Raw genomic sequence first — 22,579 nt, 5'->3', positions numbered from 1 at the left:
ATAGTATATTTCCACATTTTAGAAATTTACCCGGCACCCCCCTTATGTTCATCCCAAAAGTACAAAATTTGGCATACGTATAATGAAGAACATAATGCACAATTTGGTCAAGTTTGAAGAAAATGCTGCTATTATTAACAAAGTTATAGAGGGTAAAACTTTACAATTTTTTGTGAATTTCATGCACTCTACAACCTGCACGACGTCATCATCACATATCAATTCACCCATACCGCAACGAAGTAAGTTCGTATAAATTGGGTGGAAAAGAAATATTTTGTTTTAGTTCTTTAATCTTTTGTATATGAATATCAATTATTCCAACGAGACATGTGTGTATGTAGGTATATAGTATATGCGTGCTAATGAACTTTGCGGGTAGAGCCTAATTCAGATAGATATAAGAAGTAAATCGGAAATATGGGTACGATCAATTTATATACATAATATAATTATATATAATTTACACATAGTACAGTATTCAAAAATAGGCAGTTTGTTTAGGGTGAGCGTAACATCTACGGCTGTAATATGTACGTATGTCTCGTAATTTTGTAGCTGTATACGGGTAGAAAAATATGCGTTGAAATTTCTTAGATAAGATGAACACAAAACCTTTATACCCGAAGCACGAGCCTCCGGTATTTCGACTTGTTTCGGTTTGTTCTGGATTTATCGGGAGGATTTTCAAATCACCGCTATTTCCGCGGTCCTTTGTGCCGTTTTTCATTGTCTTTGATTTTCAGGCCAATCTTAGCTGGTAAGTTCTCATCAGGATGAATTAGCTGACCACAAAATGAAAGATACCCCTCCTGTAATTTTTCCCTTATTTTACGCAAACTCTTCATATTCATTACCGCGATGCGATATTCATTTTGCTTAGTAGTCGGCCTGCACTCGGAACTGAACCACGACGCCGCAATAAATGTTTCGACCACAAAGGACGTCACTCTGCGTGCTAAGAGGGTCAGCCAATTATTCAACCTACACACACACGTCCAATGGAATAGTAAATTTAATTATAATCTGTTTGAAGTTTTCCCACTTTCCATCGCAACTTCTCGGTCGAAAAGCGGTATCAAGAGACGTTACACTGCATCCCAAGCACCTATTGTGCTCTTTGATGATTACTATGATGATCTACTAATTAACTTTAGTATATTGATCATCCTATAACCAACAGGAGTTTTAGAATGTTTCCTTCTTCTTCAGAACCCGAAGTCAGTGTGCGTTGCCACCCCTGGCTTCCCTAGATGGTAGTTTACCCTGAAGCGACCTGCCACTAATCGAACTGAGATCATTAACTTCTCTTTGGTAGGAACAATTCTGCCAACGCTTTGCATCATATCCTCGCGTGAGCACTTGGACTATTCTATTCCTAATAAGTTTTTATAGTATAAATACTCCCACGGTTTCTTTTCCTTTCTTATTGCCACGACCATGAACCTCTTTCGCATTCCACAAAAGGAGCGTTTCTTCTCTTTTCCTGGTCAACCCACCCGCTTCCTCATTATCTAATTGAATATAAGCTGAAAGCCCGAGTATGAAGAAGCGAACGAGCCAAGCTTATCAAATTTGTTAAAGTGCGCTCATGCCAGTTTAGACTTCACCCGTCTATCAGTTACAACCGAAATATTCTGCCCCTTATAATTCCTTTGCGGATTGAAATAGACCCATTTATCTAAGGCGTATATTTCCTTTACCATTGTATATTCATACTTTACCTATATTTCCTATCCATTGATTTTAAGTTCTTTTTCCTTGGATTGGTGATCCTCACATCCGCTCCCTCTGTTGTGAGGGACCCTTCAATGTACCAGGTAATCAGTTACTAATTTATGTAAGCCGTGGGTCACTGCTTCGATCTCTCAGTACGGTTGCTCCATCGTCTTACAAATTTCTTATCGTAATGAAGCGGTATCAGCCTAGAAACGATTTGAATTTTCGTTTGTTTTAGGTATCCTTAGTGGTCACTGATATCCTCGAACATTCTGCTTGCCTGCATTTGCATGTAAAGATGAAGAAGGGCCAATCCCAGAACTAGATCTCGTTGGACATGCTCTCATCGACCCAGTGCCACATGCACAAGCTAGTCTTTAAAGTTTTTATAACTCCCTGATTGGTGTACAGAGTTTGGATCTATCTGTTCCAATTATCTCCCCATGGTAGTCATTAGCCATTATTAATTATGGCAGCATATGTCCAACGTCATGTTTTCGGGGTACACCTTGATTTCCTCCCTTTCTTTTCTAAAGTAGCTTTTGATATAATGTTACTTTTAAATATTTGAACTGTGCTTTCTGTTTAACTTAAGTGCCATGAAGTATAAAGACTGTAAAGCTTCTGCTACCGCATGAGTGGTTCTAAGGCGGTCTTCGATGAATTGATGATCCGGCCTCCTGCACCCGTTACTAAAAACTATCAATACCAAATGGATTATTTTACATAGAGTGCCTTTATAGTTTAATCCGACCTGCCTGCAGTATTTATTAGCTTCAGCAGAAGTTCGACAGCTACTACTTTGAGAACAACTTTGGATTGCTACCTGGTATTTTGTCCATCCAGAAATTAGTTTATTCCAGATTCCCTTGTGGATTTAGGTATTCTGTATTATTGCATGTGACGCAAAACGCACACAGAACTATTGCCGTTATTAAATCCTTCCGTTAAAATTTCGGCGAAATATTCCCGCCATCTGTCAATCACGACTCGTCGATCGCAAAGTAATACCATTGTGTGTATTGGTGTCGGCTTTTGATAAGTAGATATAGCTCCCTCTCGCTCTTCTGTGTATCCAGTTTATTGCAAAGATCTTTGCAATGGACCGTTGGGGTAACGGTGAGAATTTGCTTTGGTTTTTATTTCTAAAAATTAGGCAATTAGTCATTGTCTTGTCGATGAGAAACTTATGTTAGAGGTATTTGTTCTTACGGATTTTTATTAGGAAATCATCATTCCACAGCCAAGTATCTCGGTTGATGAACCGGATACCAGCCTTGGTGATTGCGAAGCTTGCATGGGCCGCTTCGTAGATCAGTACTTCTCTAGTTCATTACACCCCTTCAAAGAATTTCCAGAAGCCATGTCATTTTGCTTCTCTGTCGTCAGTGTGTTTTTATCTTGGGTCAATCCTCGGTCCTTTTCAGCCAGGGTATCTCCCAACTGGCAACGTTACTGTCAACGACGACATATAGCGGTAAATTTTTGGTGAAATAAAGACGAAATAATTTTGCTTTATATCCTTCATAATCAAATTTGGTGGAACAGATTTCATATCCGTCTTTTCATGTATACCTCTCCGATTAAATTCAATAACATCATGTCATTCACTGCATGCGTGAGTGCTCAACGCTAGAATAAATTTTGTATAATAGGCAGATAGGCTGCCAAAAAGCTTGGTGGTTCACCACCATATGGGCGGGAAATAATGCTCTCGTGGTAAATATATGAAAGAATACTTTCATCTGTTCTGCGCTGAACACGCTAACTGCTGGATTGAATAGAGTTTTAATTTTAAAATACCTTAGCCAAGCTTATGTTCTTCTTCAGCCTTTGTCCGGTTCAGTGTCGAGGTCGGCTCGTTTGAATCGGTTGTGCTATTTTGTTCTGATGTGGATGCAGTCGCGAGGTTGTTAAGTCATCATCCACCGTATCAAGCCACAGTTGCTTCGACTGGCCTCCTGATCGTTTCCCATCGATTTCGATGTTCAGACCAATCGTGACAAGTGAATTCTTGTTAGCGTTCGAGATCAATTTACGAGGTGCCCAGATGTCCCATATGACAACGTCGATAACAAAAACAAAGAGGAGTGGTACCTTGATGAACACCGACAGACACGAAGCAATTTTGATATGCCCCTCCGTACTTCATACTTGACTTTTTAGATGTTGGTAGAGATTTAACAGAGCTCATTAGTTCTCCTTATTAAGGTTTTGTGTAAAACAAAACCTTATTAAAATCCATTCAATGTCTGTCTGTCTTTCTGTCACACGCATTTTTCTCAAAAACGGCTAACCCGATCCGAATGAAATTTGGTGGACAGATGGGAGCTATGAAATCCCACGCAAACAGCGAGTGGCATAAATTTAGATGGAGTTTAAAGGGGGGCTCCCCATACATGCAAAAGGGGGATTCAAAAATTTTTTTCACTGGATGTAGTTGTGCAGGGTATCAAATGAAAGGTCTCGATTTGTACTTTCCGAAACTGACATTAGTTTGCATAAATTGCAAAGTGCGTGAGTGAGGAGTCAAAATGTACCAACTTGAAGTGAGACAGGACTCATTTTCGGAAACTACGCAACCTACAAATCCCAAAAAAAATCAGGGTGGTGCGCATAGATGAAATCTAGGCCTCAAAATATGTCCCATTCCGATATCTGCTCAAATAAACTTATTAATAGTATATTACTAACTTTTAGAAATTTACTGGAAAACCCCCCCGTAAATTCAGCCAGGACTTTCGAATTCCTCTAGAATTTCTCTCTTTCCTATATACGGGCTAAATTTCATGGAAATCTGGCCATTAACGCCAAAGTTATAGCAGTTCAAACTTAGCAATTTCGCACGAATTTACTGCTTCCAAAGCCATGCAAATCAGATGCTGACGTCATAATTGCCCGGAATAATCAACATTCGCGTGAAATATTAAAGTTGCATTTATGAAGAATCTATTTATCTGCAGCCCTTTTTAAGGTTTTGTGTAAAACATTTGTGTGAAATCTAATCTTCCAGAATTGTCCCATTCCGGTATCTGCTCAAATAAATTTACTAAAAGTATATTATCAACTTTTAGAAATTGACTAAAAAACTCCCCTTAAGTTCATCCTAGGTGTACTACACAGAGGACAGTCTCGTGCATACACATGCCAAGTTCCATGAAAATCCAACTATTAGTGTCAAAGTTATAGAAGTTCATACTTATCAATTTCGTGTTAATTAACAGCATCCTTCAGTTCACAAGCGGGGTCGGCTCGTCGTGATCGGTTTCGTTATTTTATTTTATGAAATGCTTCATCAGGATGTAATTTCGAGACCTTTAAATCCCCATCCAGCGTATCAAGCCACCATTGTTTCGGCCGGCTTTTTGGCTGCTCACCATTGCTTTCGATGTTCACACCAATACTGGTTGTTGAATTCTCGTTAGCGTGAATTACGTGACCATACCATCGAAAACGCCTCTCTTGTAGTTTTTCCAGGTGTAATGGTAAGTGTACGTGGGGCCTAGCCGGGAAGAATATTGAGAAACTATTGGTTCTCTATCCGACACCACCAAATGAAGTTGTGAGCCGGAATAGGCTATCTTCCACTTGATTCATAAAACCTGCAAATAAGAAATTAGGCCTGAATCCGGAAATGTTGGGCCCCACGTTGGGCGCCATAATATGGATTCAGGACTAATTTCTTATTTGCAAGTTTTTTGAATCAAGTGGAAGATAGCCTATTCCGGCTCACAACTTCGTTTGGTGGTGTCCGACAGGGAATCAATAGATTCTCAATATTGTTCCCGGCTAGGCTCCACGTACACTTACCATTACACAGGATCGGTGCAAACCCATATCGATCGCGGATATTCTCATTTCAGACGTAATCAAAACGTGTCACCAGTGCAATACAACATCTTCGTTCCCATTACCGCAAGACGCCGTTCATTGTCCGTTATAGTCAGCCAACACTCAGAACTATAGAGAGCGGCAGACGGACGACATTGCAGTAAATTTTCGATTTGGGACGTGCGCTGATACGTCGATCACAAAGAACACCAGTTGGGGAATGCCACTTCATCCAGGTTACTTTAATGCGTGAAACAATTTCATTACGCAGTATTCCATTGGCTCATAGCATTGACTCGAGATATTTAAATCGCTGATTTCAGGCAGTGGGAGTAATCTTCCCTTCGAGATATTTATATCGCTCAGTTTTGGCAATGGCAGTAACCTGCCCAGAACTGAGGGATTTCAATATCTCGGGTCAATGCTATAAGTCAATGGAGAACTACGTTATGCTCCCCACATAGGGGGCAACACAAAACCTTTCATACCTGAAGCGTCAAGCTTCCGGTTTCCCGACTTGTATTACGTTTAGCTGCAGAGTATATGAATTCGTGTGACTGACAGTCAAACGCCTTCTCTAGACCCAGGAATGCAATGTTAAGAGGGTGAAGTGTCTCAGGATGTTTCTGTATGGGTAACTAAGCAGTGTGTATTGCGTCAGTAATTCTACAGTTCTTGACTCTTGGCTTGATTCATAGTAATTTTTCCATATTTGAACTGTAATCCATCCTAGCCCGTAAGATGGTGTATGGCCTTCGATAACCCGATTGAAGATTTTACTACGCCACAATGTTGCGTACAAGCTCTTCCCAGGGTTCCGATGCGATATCGTCAAGTCCTGTTTCCTCAATTTCATCCGTTTTATTGTTTCCTTGAATCCAGTGGTGCTGACAGGTGGAATCGTTCCAAATCTCGGCAGTGCTTTTCTTCCGTTGAAATTTGTTTAAAATATTCTTGCCATCTATCCGTCGCTTTTCGCTGTTTGGTAAGGAAAGTACTCTTCTTTCATGAACGCGATAGGTGTGTTCGATATCCTATGTGCGTTGGTGTCGTCTTTTGACAAGTCGAGACAGATCTCTTTCACCATCGCAAGTGTTTAATTTATCGTTAATATCTTTATAATTGACCGCTCACGTAACAGCGATGGCTTTCTTTATTTCCCGGTTGGCATTCTTATAAATTTATCAATTGGACGTCATTGCAAATCACAGTAATGAATGGTCGATGCAATAGTCTCATAGGGAACAGCTTTGCAGCTTTGCTGACGATGGGAAGATGTCGGCGTCTTAAAAGATTATAAAATAGGAATGTAGGAAGATGAGACAATCGTTTGATGAACTATGTAATTATATTGTTGTTTAGGATCTGCGGGATCCTAAGTCCCCATCCACTTGATGGTGGGCCGGACTAAATGAGGAGCAACTTACTCTCTCGTTTTTTTAGTCCGTGGATCCCTAGTATTGGAGCGTAACACCCCAAGCATTAAGAATTGAAAAAATCAAAAATTTGACTGACGGTTTCGTCCAGGGCAGAGGCAACTCATCAGACGCTGCCTCACCTCTGCCCTGGACGAAACCGTCAGTCAAATTTTTGATTTTTTCAATTCTTTATGTAATTATAATTACGAGGTTGTGGGTGTCCGCGAAATTGACTATGCGATCAACACCCTTGTGCGCGGCCCAAACTAGTGGTGCGCAGTGGAGTAATTCAAACTATGCTTTATTTTCCTCTTCCCATGAACTTTGAATATTATTTTTGTTATTTATTATTTATATTTATATATTTTTGCTTTCCTCCTTTATCTGGGCTTAGGACCAGCAAGGCATGTAAATATCATGCGTCCTCTTTAACCTGGCCCTGGAGAAAGTGATCCGTGATGCGGAGGTAAATGCAAGCGGTACGATCCTCTTTAAGACCGCCCAACTACTGGCCTATGCTGACGATATCGATAACGTGGGAAGAACCACCCGAGACGTATAAACTGCCTTCATCCAGATCGAGCAGGCGGCGCGAGATCTTGGGCTGCACATCAATGAAGGCAAGAGATAATATCTGGTGGCAACGTCAGCACCGAAGACGAAGCAACCAACATCATCAAACCGTACTGGTCAAACACAAAGAAGAATAAGGATAGGAGAATACAACTTTGAGACCGTTGACAATTTCTCCTATCTAGGGTCGAAAATCACAACCGATAACAGCTACGATGATGAAATCCCCGCACGGTTGTTGTCAGCCAACAGAGCCTATTTCAGCTTACAAAGACTGTTCCGCTCGAAACGTCTCACCATAGGGTCAAAGCTCTTACTGTACAAGACTATGATCTTGCCAGTCCTCATGTATTCCTCGGAAACTTGGGTTCTTAGCAAGAAAAATTGCGAACTCTTGGCCGCGTTCGAGAGAAGAATCCTCCGAAGAATTTTTGGCCCCCTACATGAGGATGGACGATTCCGTAGCCTACATAATGACGAAATCTATGAGCGATACCATGACCGTCCGGTTGTGGATAAAATCCGGGTCAATAGGTTACGGTGGGCGGGTCACCTAATCCGTATGGATGAGGATGATCCAGCCCGGAAAGTCTATAAAGGCAATATCTATGGTAGAAAAAGAAGACGAGGCAGACCCTGCCTAAGATGGAGCGATGGCGTAGGTCAGGACGCCAGACAGCTTTTAGGGATATCGAATTGGTGGACCTCGGCGCAAAACCGGGATGTCTGGAGTTCCTTATTAAGGCAGGCCTAGACCGGATACCGGTTGTTGCATCGTTGATAATGATGATGATTATTTGACGTTCGACAAGCATTTGACAATTTTTGGCATAAAGATGTCATCTATATAATCAAGGAAATGCTACCTACGAATACCCCTACAGTCGCATTTCACCGACAAGAGATTTATTATTAAGCAAAAAGGTGCCACTACACGAGAATCTAAGTCGCCAAGACGGCCTCGCTTTGATTTACTTGATATATACTTGCCCACAAATGAACGCCTATTTACTTCTACGTTTGTTTATACACAGCACATACTCTGCATACATTCCATGGGAGGTGTTACATTTTCAGATCTTGAAAAGCACATGAAAGGCTTTGAGCCTTGGCTGGTTCACTGGAGAATCAAATTCAACAAGGCAAAATATAATCAGCGCTTGATGAAAATTATACGGGACTAAGCCCATCACTACAAATACAACAACAAAATATTATTAAAATCGATTCAGTGCCTGCCTGTCTGTACGTCCGTCTATTTGCGTGCCATACGCACTTTTGTTAAAAACGGGTAAGCCGATTGACACGAAATTTGGTGAGAAAGTGGGAACCGTCAACGCCCACACACGAAGTTATATCTTGTTGAGTTTAATAGGGGGAATCCCCGCACATTCAAAAGGGGGGCGTCAAATATAGTCATGTTGGGTATCAAATGAAAGGTCCCCCTCAGTACTTTTCGAAACCAGTGTTGAAATTTGTTGGAATGGCGTGAGGAACAGGGGCCGTTAAGTAATAATTTCTCTAACGGACCTATTTTCAGAAACTCCCTAACCGAAAAATCTAGAAAAATCATGAAGCTGCCGATATAAGAGATCCAAGCCTAAAAATACTCTCTATATGGACATCTAGTCAAATTAAATTAATAATAGTTTCGAAATTGCCAGGTGAGGTTGATAGCACAAGTTCAATGAAAGCCGTATTTATATATAACAACATCAAACGGCACTGGTCAAACGGGAAGAATAGAGAAAGGAGACTACAACTTTGAGACCGTTGATAATTTCTCCTATCTAGGGTCGAAAATCACAACCGATAACAACTACGACGATGAAATCCGCGCACAGTTGTTGGCAGCCAACAAAGTCTATTTCAGCTTACAAAAACTGTTGTACTCGAAACGTCTTACCATAGGATCAAAGCTCTTACTGTTCAAGACAAAAATTTTGCCAGTCCTCATATATTCCTCAGAGGCCTGGGTTCTTAGCAAGAAAAATTGAGAACTCTTGGCCGAGTACGAAGTTTTGGCCACCTACATGAGGGTGGACGATTTCGTACCCTACATAACAACGAAATTTACGAGCGATACCACTCACTTAATCCATATGGATGAGAATAATCCAGCCCGAAAAGTCTATAAGGGCAATATTTATGGTAGAAAAGGAAGGAAGTTGATCACTTCCATAGGAGAGAAAGGTAATTGCAAGTTTTAATGACAGGCAAGCGTCTGGAAGTAATTAGCACCTACAAAAAATTGTATTACTATGTTTTTCGGGGAAATTGACTAGAATCCCCCTTAAATTAACTCTAGAGTTATAAAAATTGTAATGCAATGATATAGACTATAGTATGATGCATGATATTTCCAAGTATGTTTGATATCGTAATATTAATAGCAACAAATGGGATAGTTCTGCACTCAGAAATACTTACATAAGAAACATACAAAACCTTTCATACCTGAAGCGTCAAGCTTCCGGTTTCCGACTTGTTTGGTAGAATCCACGTCTGTTTCACTTTGCCCAAAAAAAAACCATAGTTCCCAATTTATTCTTGCTGTTTTTCAAGAGTGTTCGGATCCAACGAGATGACTACCGCATTCATGACGTTAGGTCATTCTTCCTTGAGAAGCAGAACTAGATCAAACCATGTCCAGAAGTCTCTGCAGAGTGTACTTATAAAAGCGAACGATGATTTGCCTCTTAGTTGAATTTCAACTCAAGGCTTTGATGAAGAATATTGCAAACGGTGTTATGACACCTAGTGTACTCAACTACTGCCGCTCAACATCTTATACACAGATGTTATGTTCTCAGTGGTTTCCTGTTCACAGTTGTATAACCTACAGCTAGAGCTGGTATGAAGAATGTAACGTGTAAAGTTTTTCTTTTGATGGTTAATTTCGTTTTGAGTTGAAAATACAGAGGAGCATACGACCAGGCGTATCTCATGGACTGCGATCCAGGATGAGAGAATCGACGCGCTTAGCAAATGAATTACAAAGATGATACACTGTATTTTAGCAAATCTCCTCCAAATAGTTTCTTTACCTTTGGAAGCAACCATGGGGTATTGCAACATTAGGGTTCCGTAGGAGGGCTAACTGGTTCCTTATTACTCTTGGGAATAAAATCACTCCTCAACATCACAGTACACGTCCGTCCGTCCTCCAGAACAGCTAAGAGAATTTATTGTCTGCACTTATCGCCGTGTAACGGATTTGGATCGGAATCCAGTAGAATAAAGGGAACGACTCCATGTCGTGTTTTAGCCAGTTTCGCGAAACTAAGTCATGTTGAGGAATATTCGTCAATGAATACCAAGTGATAGTGAGTAATAGTAGAGTTACCCCAGTAACTAGGAAACAATTTTTCCAAAAAATTTCATATGAGTTCAGTGCCGGGTCGTCAATTTATCGGAATGATCAGTACAACAAAAAAATCGCTTCGGCCTGGTTAAGGTCTGAACCTACGAACTTCTGAACTTGAATATAATTTGCGCTTATGTCGTGTTTGCGATTATATATAAATGGATCGATTACCACCTGTCGCTACGTTCGGTCACGCTGCTCCCAGGGCAGAGGTGAGCCAGCATCTGATGAGGTGCCTCTACCTTGGACGAAACCGTCAGAGAAATTTTGTTTTTATCAGTAAGGTCAAAGGAAGCTTCCTAACTTAGGATGTCAGCACAATTTATAATGAGTTATTGGCCAAATCCCAAGCCTGCATGCACAAAATATACTGAGAGTAGGCCAACGATCCCGAAACTAATGTTTACTTCGGCAACTAAGAGCATGATGGCTTCAGTTTAAATTTTGGGTGACCGTTTAGCTAGTTAGATTTCAGCGACAAAGCTTCATAGCTTGATCTATGTTGCGGCTCCCACGGTTGTTCGTCTCCAAAGTCAAAATCTTGGAGCCAATAACACAGGTATGTGCAGATGAACTTCGCAATTCTAGGTGTTTCGGCTCAACAAAAGAGTCGAATAGTGAATGCAAGATGCAGCCAAAGTGACATCCAAATTGAGGGCATGGATTTGGACGATGTCTGCAAATACCTTGGCAAATTGCAAGCAACAACATCTGCAGTACAATGATTACATCTATGTGGCTTGGAAATTTGGTCGATGTTTGGATCTTATCTTGGAAACAGAGTTGGACGGTAAAAATAAAATCAACACCCTTGCCATTCCCATCCTGGAGTGGGCGCTTGGGTAGTCGCCACCCAGTTCGGTTGGGCAGGAAGAGGGATTGTGTTTTTGTTTGCTATATATTATAACCAGCACCGGTTGGATGAGTATTTTATTTAGCGTAAGTTCTGCATGCTCGTCCACTTTAAAAGTTTCGAAATTGAGCCTATTCATTTGAGTGCCTACTTAAACATATCCTGTGGAAAATAATTTACTTCCACCAAATATGTGCCGATAGCGAATAAATGGATGATATAGACAAATGGACGGACAGACAGAAAATAATCGAACCGATTTTAATGATTTTTTGTTTTACACAACAACTTAGAAATATAGCCAGACGGGCAGACAGACAAAAGGTAAACCGATTTTAATAGAGTTTCTTTCACAAAAAAAACTTGAAAGACACATGGAATCGATTTAAATAAAGTTTTGTTTTCCCCAAAGCTCGAAAAAAATTATTTTTTTCTGTGGAGTTCTAACGAAAAAAACTGACTGCTTGCTTCAAAATAAAAGTTTTTACCCCAAAAGTAACGAATTGAAAGATACTTTCATCCCTCCTGCTGCCAATTTTCAAATATCCAGTTGATATGAATGGCAAGTCCCTCTTCAGATACGTTATTCGTCTGCAAGTTACATACCTCTATATCTCTCCAAACTAGCTGAATTGCAGACTTGAACTATGTGAAATAAAATCTTATTCCTGAGAAAATTTCATTGTCTGCCGGAGCAAATTTTATGACCATCCTCCGTACTACTTTCGTACACAATTGAAATTCCTCCGTAGTACTTTGGATTTTCCGGCACGTTCACATTGAACTTGTTACCTTTTAAATTTATCTGCGAGATATGCTCAAATATTCAGGAGTAGAACAGTAGCGACGAATGCAACTGGTATCTAATCAGATAAAATGCTGCCCTTTGTTTTACTTCTGTGCATACATAGATCGGATACAGATACAGATGCTTGGAAAATGTTGCAGCAGGTTCAGTCTCAGTAGGTAAGCTTCTTCCTAACTAACTGCATAACTGGAAACCTATGTAGATACCAACTAGTTTATGTTATGCAGGTTTCTCTCAAGTATACCAGCTACATCTAAATATGCATTTCGACAAAATTTCACTGAGGATGCAATCGATAGTCGGAAAAGATTACGTAGTATTTAATGGAGAATTCAGAAGTTGCCATATAATGCTCGATTCTGACGGCTATTTCAGGTTTGCTATCGGCAAGTAGCACTGCATGGAACTCCGCAATTTAAGACGAAAAGGATAAATCTTCAATTGGAAACTTCAACTTACTACAATAGTATAATATTGAACCATAAGTAGCAATAAAATCGCATCCATTTACTCATAATTGTTAATGACTCTCATTGCTATCTGCTACAATGACCATCGTCAAATGCATATTGGGCGATGTGATATGTAAGTATATTGAAGAGTACGAAGGTTACTCAAAGAACAAATGACTATAATTTCTCTTTAGTTCCAAGGACACTTATCGCTGCACTCTTCATAAATCATTCAACCATTTCCCGTGTTTGCCTTCTCTGCCTCATCTTGAGTCGGCTTCTTGGGTTTTAAACTTACCACTTAACGAATACTTCCCCATGACTTTGTTGAACTATCCAGGATCTCCTGAGTAGCAGAGAAATGAAACACGAACAGATGAATGGAAAAGTAAGCTTCTGGTCACTGGTTTTAAACCTCTTAGCAAACTTTTCACAAGGGATTTTCATTCGTTCTTCCGTAGTCTCTTATTTGCTGTTGAAATCATCAGATTATGCTTACATACTGTTAGCAAAGAGGTTTGAGGTTGAAGCGTAAGTGAGGTCACGCAAAAAATATCTTTCCGTAGACGTAAATTTTCTCAATATGCGAGTAAACAAAGTACTTTTTTCCTCCACAGTGAACAGAATCTAAACCTGTGGGAAAAACCTGATTCTACTTCCCAGGATGATTTACTTGGAACTCACGTCCTTGGCTGTAGCAAAATGGTATGCTGGTTAAAATTGAATTGAAGTTGAAGATTATTTAAGGCGATGGCTTCATTTTTGACACTTTAATTTTGCTAGTCCGAAGGTCTGCAGAATATTGAATATTACTGTCATTATTGCAATATAATATGTAATCCAATTTTTGAAGACTTAAGATGGCAAAAGATACCAATATTTTTTGGCGTTGAATTCTACCAAATAACAAAAGTAGAAAATACTTGAATGACCTTTGTAAGCGTCTCCAGATTTGCAGCTCATAATAAATAGATCCACAAATCTACAATCCAAGACGCAGCGCATCAGATGGTTCTGTGAACAGTGTAGACGAAGAGAGAAGGAGTAAGCTCGCGGTGAAGGTCTCGGAACACTAGCGTCGGTGGGCTTTGGAAGTGTGCAAGCAACCTTCTGGTAATCAAAATTTCTCTGCTGCAGTATCTCTGAACATCTTAGCCACCGTGACATCTAATGCTGCAGGCAGAATAGAAACCAAGGCTCAAATGGAAACAGGCGCAGGCCGCTAACCAATTGTGGGAAATGTCAGGAGAGTATATACGATTTCTTATGTAGGCGCTGAAAAAAGTAGCAAGAGCAAAGTGTCGTAGTCTATTAAAAAATTTAGTCGGGAACAGTGCTGCGGCATGTGCTGAAAGACTTTAGACCTATACCTAGTGTGAAGACTTAGATACAACTTAGGTCACAAAAACCTACACTATGGTTGCACACAGTCGGTGACCGTTCGATTACCTTCCTAGACGCCGGGAAGGTCTGCAAAGATTTAGTCGACTGGCGCTGAGACCAAGTCTCTTTGGCAAACTATTTCAAGTACCCTTGGTAGGGAAATCTATCAAGGGTGCGTATAAGGACTATTGATCAATCTGACCAATGCAGAAGATGCGACGAAAGAATATTGTCAGAAATGTGAAAGGGATCTCAAGTGCATTGTGTGCAATAGAAACCGGCATCGAAAACTGGAAATACTACGCTTCAGATATGAAAGATATTGTGTATTTCTTATGTTAGTATATTCGAATGGAATGAAATAGTTCCCATTTCTACGTAGCCTTTAATGTATATTTATTTAACATACCAGACTACTCGCTTTGTCAGCAATAATATTTTTATGATTCTTACCTAAAAGGGGGGGGGGGAGTAATTCGATTTCCCAAAACACAGTAACATACTATTATTAGCTTAATTTGTGCAGTTTCTGAGAATAGGTTCATGAGAGAAATGATCAATTTATAACCCAAGTATTACCCGCTTTTCCAATAAATGTAAAAACTAAGATCGACCTAGGAAATCCTTTAATTTGATATCACATATGACTTTGTTTACTCCTTTGAGGACTATAGAGCAGCCACGCAGTGAGACTATGCTTTAATTTCACTATCATCAAACTTAACACTGTGCAAGTGATAAGCTCACAGCAGCGAGAATGAGACAAGACGAACACAGACACCCATGACGACTGGGATGCGAACCTAGAGTAGCGAAATTTAGAGGCTGACATTATATCCCATCAACCATCATGCCGTCAATATTTGATGAGAAAAAATTGGCATTCCCCTTTTGCATATATGGGGACCCCCTTAAGCCCAATGTCTATAACTCAGTGCATGGGTGGGCGTTCACAGTTTCTACTCTTCCACCAAATTTCGCATCAATTTTTAAAGCCGCTTCTGCGAAAAGTGCATGTGGCAGATTGACGAACCTTTGAGGGATTATGACATCTCCCATCAGGCGTGACCTCAGGTGGCGGATAGAGGCATACCTATTCAGATGTTCATATTCTTTCTTTCTAGACTGCGCATGCGCTAGTCTCTGCTTATCTTTGGTGCGTGAACCAAAATGGCTATGGGAATAATATCCAGAACAGAATACAACCATAGAAAACGAGAGAAGGAATAAACTTACGGTACTTAGGTCTGAAACTTCAGTACTGTCGATATCTCTTGACCACAGTGACCGGTGCTGGACAACTTGACAACCCTGGCAACTAATGTTGCAAGCAATTTACAAAAACAAAATCAAACAAAACTGAGCTAAAAGCAAATCGCTTAACTACAAAAAAGGTTACAACATCCACATTGTTTGCTCATGTGGGGTGATAGCAGGAGATACTCGGGGACCATTCAGGAAGAGCTCGCCAGCCCTGAAATCTCCCCAAATGCCAAAGGCCGTAAGAGAAAGACGACTGGGAGGGTCTATACAAGTCAAAGTTGAAGGAGTGTATGGAAGAAGCAATCTCGCTGGGGCTCACAGAAAACAGAGCCCCAATCCGAATGAATTACCCTTCACCTAGCTGGGGGCAGCATTTGTTGAGCTGCCCAAGTTTATCAAGGGCAAGCACAACGTGCACCAAACCATAACCAATATCGTGAAGGCTATCAGAGCCCTCTATAACAGGAGGAGAAAGAAGTTCCAAGGAGAAGCCGAAACCTGCTGACCCAACAGTGCGAATTACGGTCGAATAAAAGAGTACGGGGGAAAAGGAGGGAGATCAACTAGGGAATCATAAGAGGTTAAAGGGCATACAGGCTGTGCCGAAATGCGGAACTTAATGTTCAGAAGGGGGAAACCGGAAGGTTTCCAAGGAAGGAAGGTCAAACCTCGGTTAGTGTGCCTCAGTCACCATTTACCATCGTTATGTATGGTATGGTTAAATTTTCAGGTGGTATTCAACTGGCTACAAAACCACTCTGAAGGTTGTTGCCATAGGAGGAGGCTTACCCTGGCTTTTCAGTCGGATTATTTTGTCAAAACCTAGCATTTTAGACAGCTTTCATTGTTTATCCTGTTCGTCTGTCCATCTGCCTAATTTGGCTGCTTTCCTGCTGCCACTCCTCCTCTCTCTTCATCTTCTAGGCACTTCGTCTATAGCAAGCAGATGGCGCACATGTATTGCCCTGTCTGTCATTGCTATCAATAGTAGCTTACCGACAACAAATTGGCGCTGTTGCCAGCAAAAAATGCCCCAAATTGATTCATTTTCTAGCTTATTGCGTACGGTTGTGGCGACAAAAGCTTTCGCAACACTTGAAACGTTGTCGTCCTTCATGAGTCAGTCGAGTATCATTTCATTTGCTTGGTTGGCAGACAATCCCCGAAATAGGGACTACTTCAAATCTAAACCTAGCAGTAATTCCGCAGAAAATAAGTGTTCATTTTCTTCGACCAATTGCCTCCACGTTTGGTTCGTTTTTAGTAATGTCTGCACCTGCAGTCATGATTACCCCCCATTGAGGTAGAACTAGACCGAATCGTGGGAAATTGGCGATTGTAATCGTTCAGGCTTATCTAGAGGAGAAATCAGCTGCCCAAAGTGCTCGTCAACATGCGTTGGTTCAAATTGTGTAAATCAGTTCAAGTGACGTGGTACTTTCAACAACCATTTTGGGTAGGCCGCTACTATGGAGCCAACGTGCCGTCTACGGGCTCCGTCTCTTCTTGGCTATTGAAGTCTTTCGTCCTGTTTAAGGTAAAACCTGCTGGTATCAGGTTCTTCAAATTTTTGGCTTACAGGGAAAATAGCACTGGATGGTCGCTATTTATTTAGGATAATTGCTCTTCTCCAGAAACCGGACTCTGTCGAGCGTATGTCTTGCAATGCAGTAACAGCAGCTGGTACTCTACCCAGGGAGCGTACATTCGGTAAATGCGGAAATCGCTCTCAGTTTCCTATAAGGGGTCCGTTATTTTGTTATCAATCCAATTCGAAGTTCTTTCTGTGACTGTGTTGTCAATGTTAATTTCTAAGATTTTGTTAGAAATAAAACTTCTCTGTTTGTCGGTCTGTCTATGACACGCACTTGTCTCAGAAATTACTCTACTGATGGACACACAATTTGGTGGGAAAGTGGGCAATGTCCATCCCCAAACATTCAGTGGGTTGTACTGTTGCTTTTTAAGGTTTTGTGTAAACACAAAACCTTATTAAAATCGCTTTACTGTCTGTCTGTCCCCCACACGCATTTTTCTCAGAGACGGTTATAACGATTGACACCAAATTTGGTAGAAAGATGGCAATTGTGAACGGCCACGCATATAGTGAATTACATCCTTTTACGTCGAATTCAAGGGGGTCCTCATACATGCAAAAGGGGGGTGAACATTTTTTTTCATCAAGTATAGTCATGTGGTATATCAAATCAAAGGTCTCGGTTAGTACTTTCGGAGGTCGGCCTTAGTTTTGACATTTGTTGGAAACGTAGGGAGTGCGGTGGGTCGAAAGTGGTCATTCCTTCAACGAACCCATTCTCCGAAATCACCAAAACAAAAAAATTGTAAAAAATCAAGAGGCTGCTGCTGCATGGTGCCTAGGCTCCAAAATACCCTCCAAGCCGATACCTGTTCAAATAAAGTTAATAATAGTACCTAACCACAATTTTAAATAATTGGCAGGAAAACCCCCCTTAAATTCACCCTAGAATTTTTCTTTCACGGAATAAGGATCCGTTTTCAGAAACTACCCTACTAAAAAATATGAAAAAAGCTGTGGTGGTCCGTGCACATGATATCTAGGCCTCAAAATACTCTCCGTGACGATATTAGTTCAAACAAAACCAATAAAATATTATTAAATATTTATATTTAGGAAACGTACTGCGAAGTTCATCCAAGATGCGTAAAATTTTCCGATAAGATTCTACTAGGCAGCATCGTATTGGAGCTTGGTGTAAATCCGACTATTATTAACACAGTTATAAAAAGCCAAAATTGCTTGTTTCTCGGAAAAAATTGCATAAATCTAAATCATCAAATTCTTAAATAATATTTATATATGCCCTGATTTACCTCTTGCTACATGTGCGTGTTACATAAGGAATAAAATATATGCAATGCTGAAACACGTAAACACTTCTAAGGATTTCCTTTTCTGTGGAAATAGAATAAAAATTCATTGCGAGAAACGATTGTGAAATTTAAAATTCAAATGCTGACATTCGTAATCACAGATGAAAACGAACCACAAGCACATATCAATGAATGGTTGCCAATCTTTATTTATAAGTATTATATACACGAGTTTTCTGTAGGACAATGGGTATGTGTACAGGGGTGGAATCTTTCCCCCGGGAAACTTATTACTTGAGAAAAAATGTTGTGAAACTATTCTGGATGAATTCAGAATAAATGAGAAACAGAATAATTTAAGCATACAGTTGAATCAATCATTACTTTAGAATTTATTTCTTATATCAACCCAGCTAGGCTACGGGCTGGCGTCAGAAAGCTTTTTAATGATCAAGATACAAAATTACGCTGACGGTGTATAGTAATGCGATCCAGGAAGTAAAGAGGGATAGTTTAGAGAAATGTTGAAAGGGCGTTGAACAGACCACAGACTTATTCCGACTATACAGGTTGATAGCAACTGCACAAAAAGTAAGGATTGATTTCTCGGGTCCCTGTCCCACAGAGAAGAACAGTACTTTCCTAGCAAACCAGGGAATGGACAAACACAATTATAAAGTAGCGAACGAGATATGTTCGGAAACTGGAATGTGAGAGGCACCTTCTAACCACTGAAATCTCCTGGAGTGAATAACATCTTGCCAACACTACTTCAAAGCGGTCTAAAAGGCAGTTCTCTTCCTGGATATGGTAACGGGCAGTTTAATCTTCAGATACAGGATTTATAGCCAAATGAAAACCGTTTTCATTCCGGAAACAAACAAAAAGATAATTTTTACCCTAAATCATTCAAGCCGATTCGTTCGGTACCCTTCGTACTGGATTCAGAATGGAAAATCCTCCCATTGTGAATATCTGGTGATATTAGTGAAGCGGAAAGCTGCCTAAATCAAAGAAAAACCTTTCCAGCTGGTATTCCAAAGTGCTGATACCGAGGAGAACGTGGAAACACAGTTTTATTTCGACAAGAAATTTACAACACGAAAGAGCAATAGGACAAGCTGGGAAAGTACAGCAAAAGGTGACTTCATAAGCGAGCAAATTGTTACCTGACATATCGACGGGTCGTTCACAGGAGGCGGAGCCCTAGCACAACAGCCTATTTACAGTGGAAATATACTCCACAGACATTTGTTGTACTATAGTTGTGATAGGTATACGATAACCATCAAAGCACGCAACAGTAGCTGTCTCAACATCAACAGCTAGTTGAGGCTGTTTGACGCTACTATTCCTTTTGCGATCTGCATAAGGCCAGTAAGTGGAAACTGACCGCCGACGTCACATCACCTCACCTAACTACCATCAACTTATGTCTATGTTATGCCATCGATGTGATCTGACTAGACACAATCTAGAAGGAAGAACTTCTTTGCAGCCCGAACCAAATATATATCCGTTTACGTGACAGAAGTGTACAAGCTTTTGGGGAAATCCTGAAGGGAGCTGAAGCTCTCCTGGGCCACCTTTAGAAAATCGATGATATCCGATTTTTTCAAATGCTATTCACTTTGGTGTTATAATGACATCTTGGGTTACAGTAAATTTACTCGAAAGAAGCAGCATGGACCTATTATCACTAGTAGTCAGAATTGTGCTACTATGGCTTTTATTACTGCATTTTATGATTTCAATATGAACTTATTATTATTATATTAAGAGAAGGTCACACCGCGTCCTTAAAGAACTATTGTGCCCCTCTTACTGGTTATAGTGTACCTATTGATCATAGTATCTCAAGCAGACCAATAACCGTTAGGAACTTAAGTATGTTCCCGATTTCCAGATATTTCAGCTTTGCCTCTGGTATTAAGTGTTCTCCTAGATGCCTCGACCTACTTTGCACAAGTGCCGGACCCTGTCCCAGGAAGTGCGTAGAGGTCACAAAGCCTGAAGGCAGTGTCCGCAGATATCCCACCTAGGAAATGGTGATAGTTCAGCTGACAATGACCAGTGAGAATTCCCACTATGATTCGGGGGTTCTTTTTGGTGAGGTTTAAGCAATCCTTTGTGCGCACGGGTTCGTATCCACCAATAACCACCCTAGACAGCTCCATCCTTGGTAGGCTCGCCCAGTATAGTTCCCTCAACCGTTTCTCTTCATTTCTTAGAGTCATAGTCATGAAACCGTTTCCGATTCCACAGAAGGGTTCTGGCACGTGCAAAGGCGTCCCTGCTCCCTTCTAGGCTAGTTCATCCGGTGCCTCATTGCCTTCCAACCCAGCATGGTCTGGAACCCAAAGTATCCAGACCTTGTTGGTCGAGCCAAGTGTATTCAGTCTCTCAAGGTATCCCCACACCAGTTTAGAGCCCACCTGGTTGGACCTAAGTGCCTTGAACGCTGCTTGGCTATCGGGGAGAATAGCTATGTTGTGTCCCCTACAGTTCCTTTAGAGATTAAAGGAGGCACATTTGTCAATGGCGTATATTTCCGCCTGGAATATGCTAGTGTACCTGCCCATTAGCTCAAGGTACATTTTCCTTGGACCAATGACACCGGCACCCGCTCCCTCTGCTGTGAGGGTTCCGTCAGTGTACCAAGTAATCAGTTGGTTTAAGCCGTATGTCGCGGCCACGCTCTTCCAGTTTGCCTTGTTACTCCAACGTGTTTCAAACTTCTTATCGAAATGAAACCTCATTGTCATGTTATCCTTTGGTATCAAAATGACGGCACGGTACGGATTAAGTGACCCGCCAACCGTAACCTATTGAGCCGGATTTTATCTACAACCGGACGGTCATGGTATCGCTCATATATTTCGTCATTATATAGGCTACGGAATCGTCCGTCCTCGTGTAGGGGGCCAACAATTCTTCAGAGGATTCTTCTCTCGAACGCGGCCAAGGGTTCGCAATTCTTCTTGCTAAGAACCCAAGGCTCCGAGGAATACATGAGGGCTGGCAAGATCATTGTCTTGTACACTAAGAACTTTGACCATATGGTGAGACGTTTCGAGTGGAATAGTTTTTGTAAGCTGAAATAGGCTCTGTTGGCTGACAACAACCGTGCGCGGATTTCATCATCGTAGTTGTTATCGGTTGTGACTTTCGACCCTAGATAGCAGAAATTGTCAACGGTCTCAAAGTTGTAGTCTCCTATCCTTATTCTTGTTCGTGTTTGTGTTTGACCAGTGCGGTTTGATGTTGTTGGTTGATTCGTCTTCTGTGCTGACGTTGCCACCATATATTTTGTCTTGCCTTCATTGATGTGCAGCCCAAGATCTCGCGCCGCCTGCTCGATCTGGATGAAGGCAGTTTGTACGTCTCTCGTTTTTTTCTGCTATGGATCTACAAGTCATCAGAGCCCTCGTGGCTTTTGGACAAACGTTTCCGACATGTGTCTTCCAGAGTAATTTTTGGTCTAGCGTAATTCCCAAATATTTGACCTCTATTTCTCGTTTCACCTCCATATCATGTAGTCTTATGGCATATGAACTTAAAAGGGATTCGTATTAAATTTCCAAAAAGAATAATAATATATTATCATTCATTTTATTCGAGCGGATATTGATGTGGAGAATATTTTGAAGCTTAGACACAGTATCGGTTTTAATTGACTATTTTCTGAGCCTTTCTCAGAAGTTAACCGTGAAATGAACGATTAAACCCGCTCGGGAAAGTACTGATCGAGATCTTTCTTTTTTTACTCCCCATATTATCCCCCATGTCATATACTTAATAATAATAATAATCGTTGGCGCAACAATCCATATTGGATCTAGGCCTTGAAGTGTGTTAGAGCACTTCATTCAAGACCGTAACGGTACACTACAGTAGACTGTAGGAGGCAATGTGGTCAGCATTGCGCTCGCCCGAGATTATTACCCTGATTTGACTCAGGTACTCATTCACAGCTGAGTCGACTGGTATCCGACGTCAAATCACGATTCAAATTCCACTGTCACCAGTGAGATTTGAACCGTGACCTTCCGTACGGTA

The sequence above is a fragment of the Hermetia illucens genome, chromosome 4, assembly GCF_905115235.1.
Source record: "Hermetia illucens chromosome 4, iHerIll2.2.curated.20191125, whole genome shotgun sequence".
Lineage (NCBI taxonomy): Eukaryota > Metazoa > Arthropoda > Insecta > Diptera > Stratiomyidae > Hermetia > Hermetia illucens.
The sequence above is the reverse complement of the archived record's forward strand: the minus strand, read 5'-3'. Positions refer to the sequence as shown.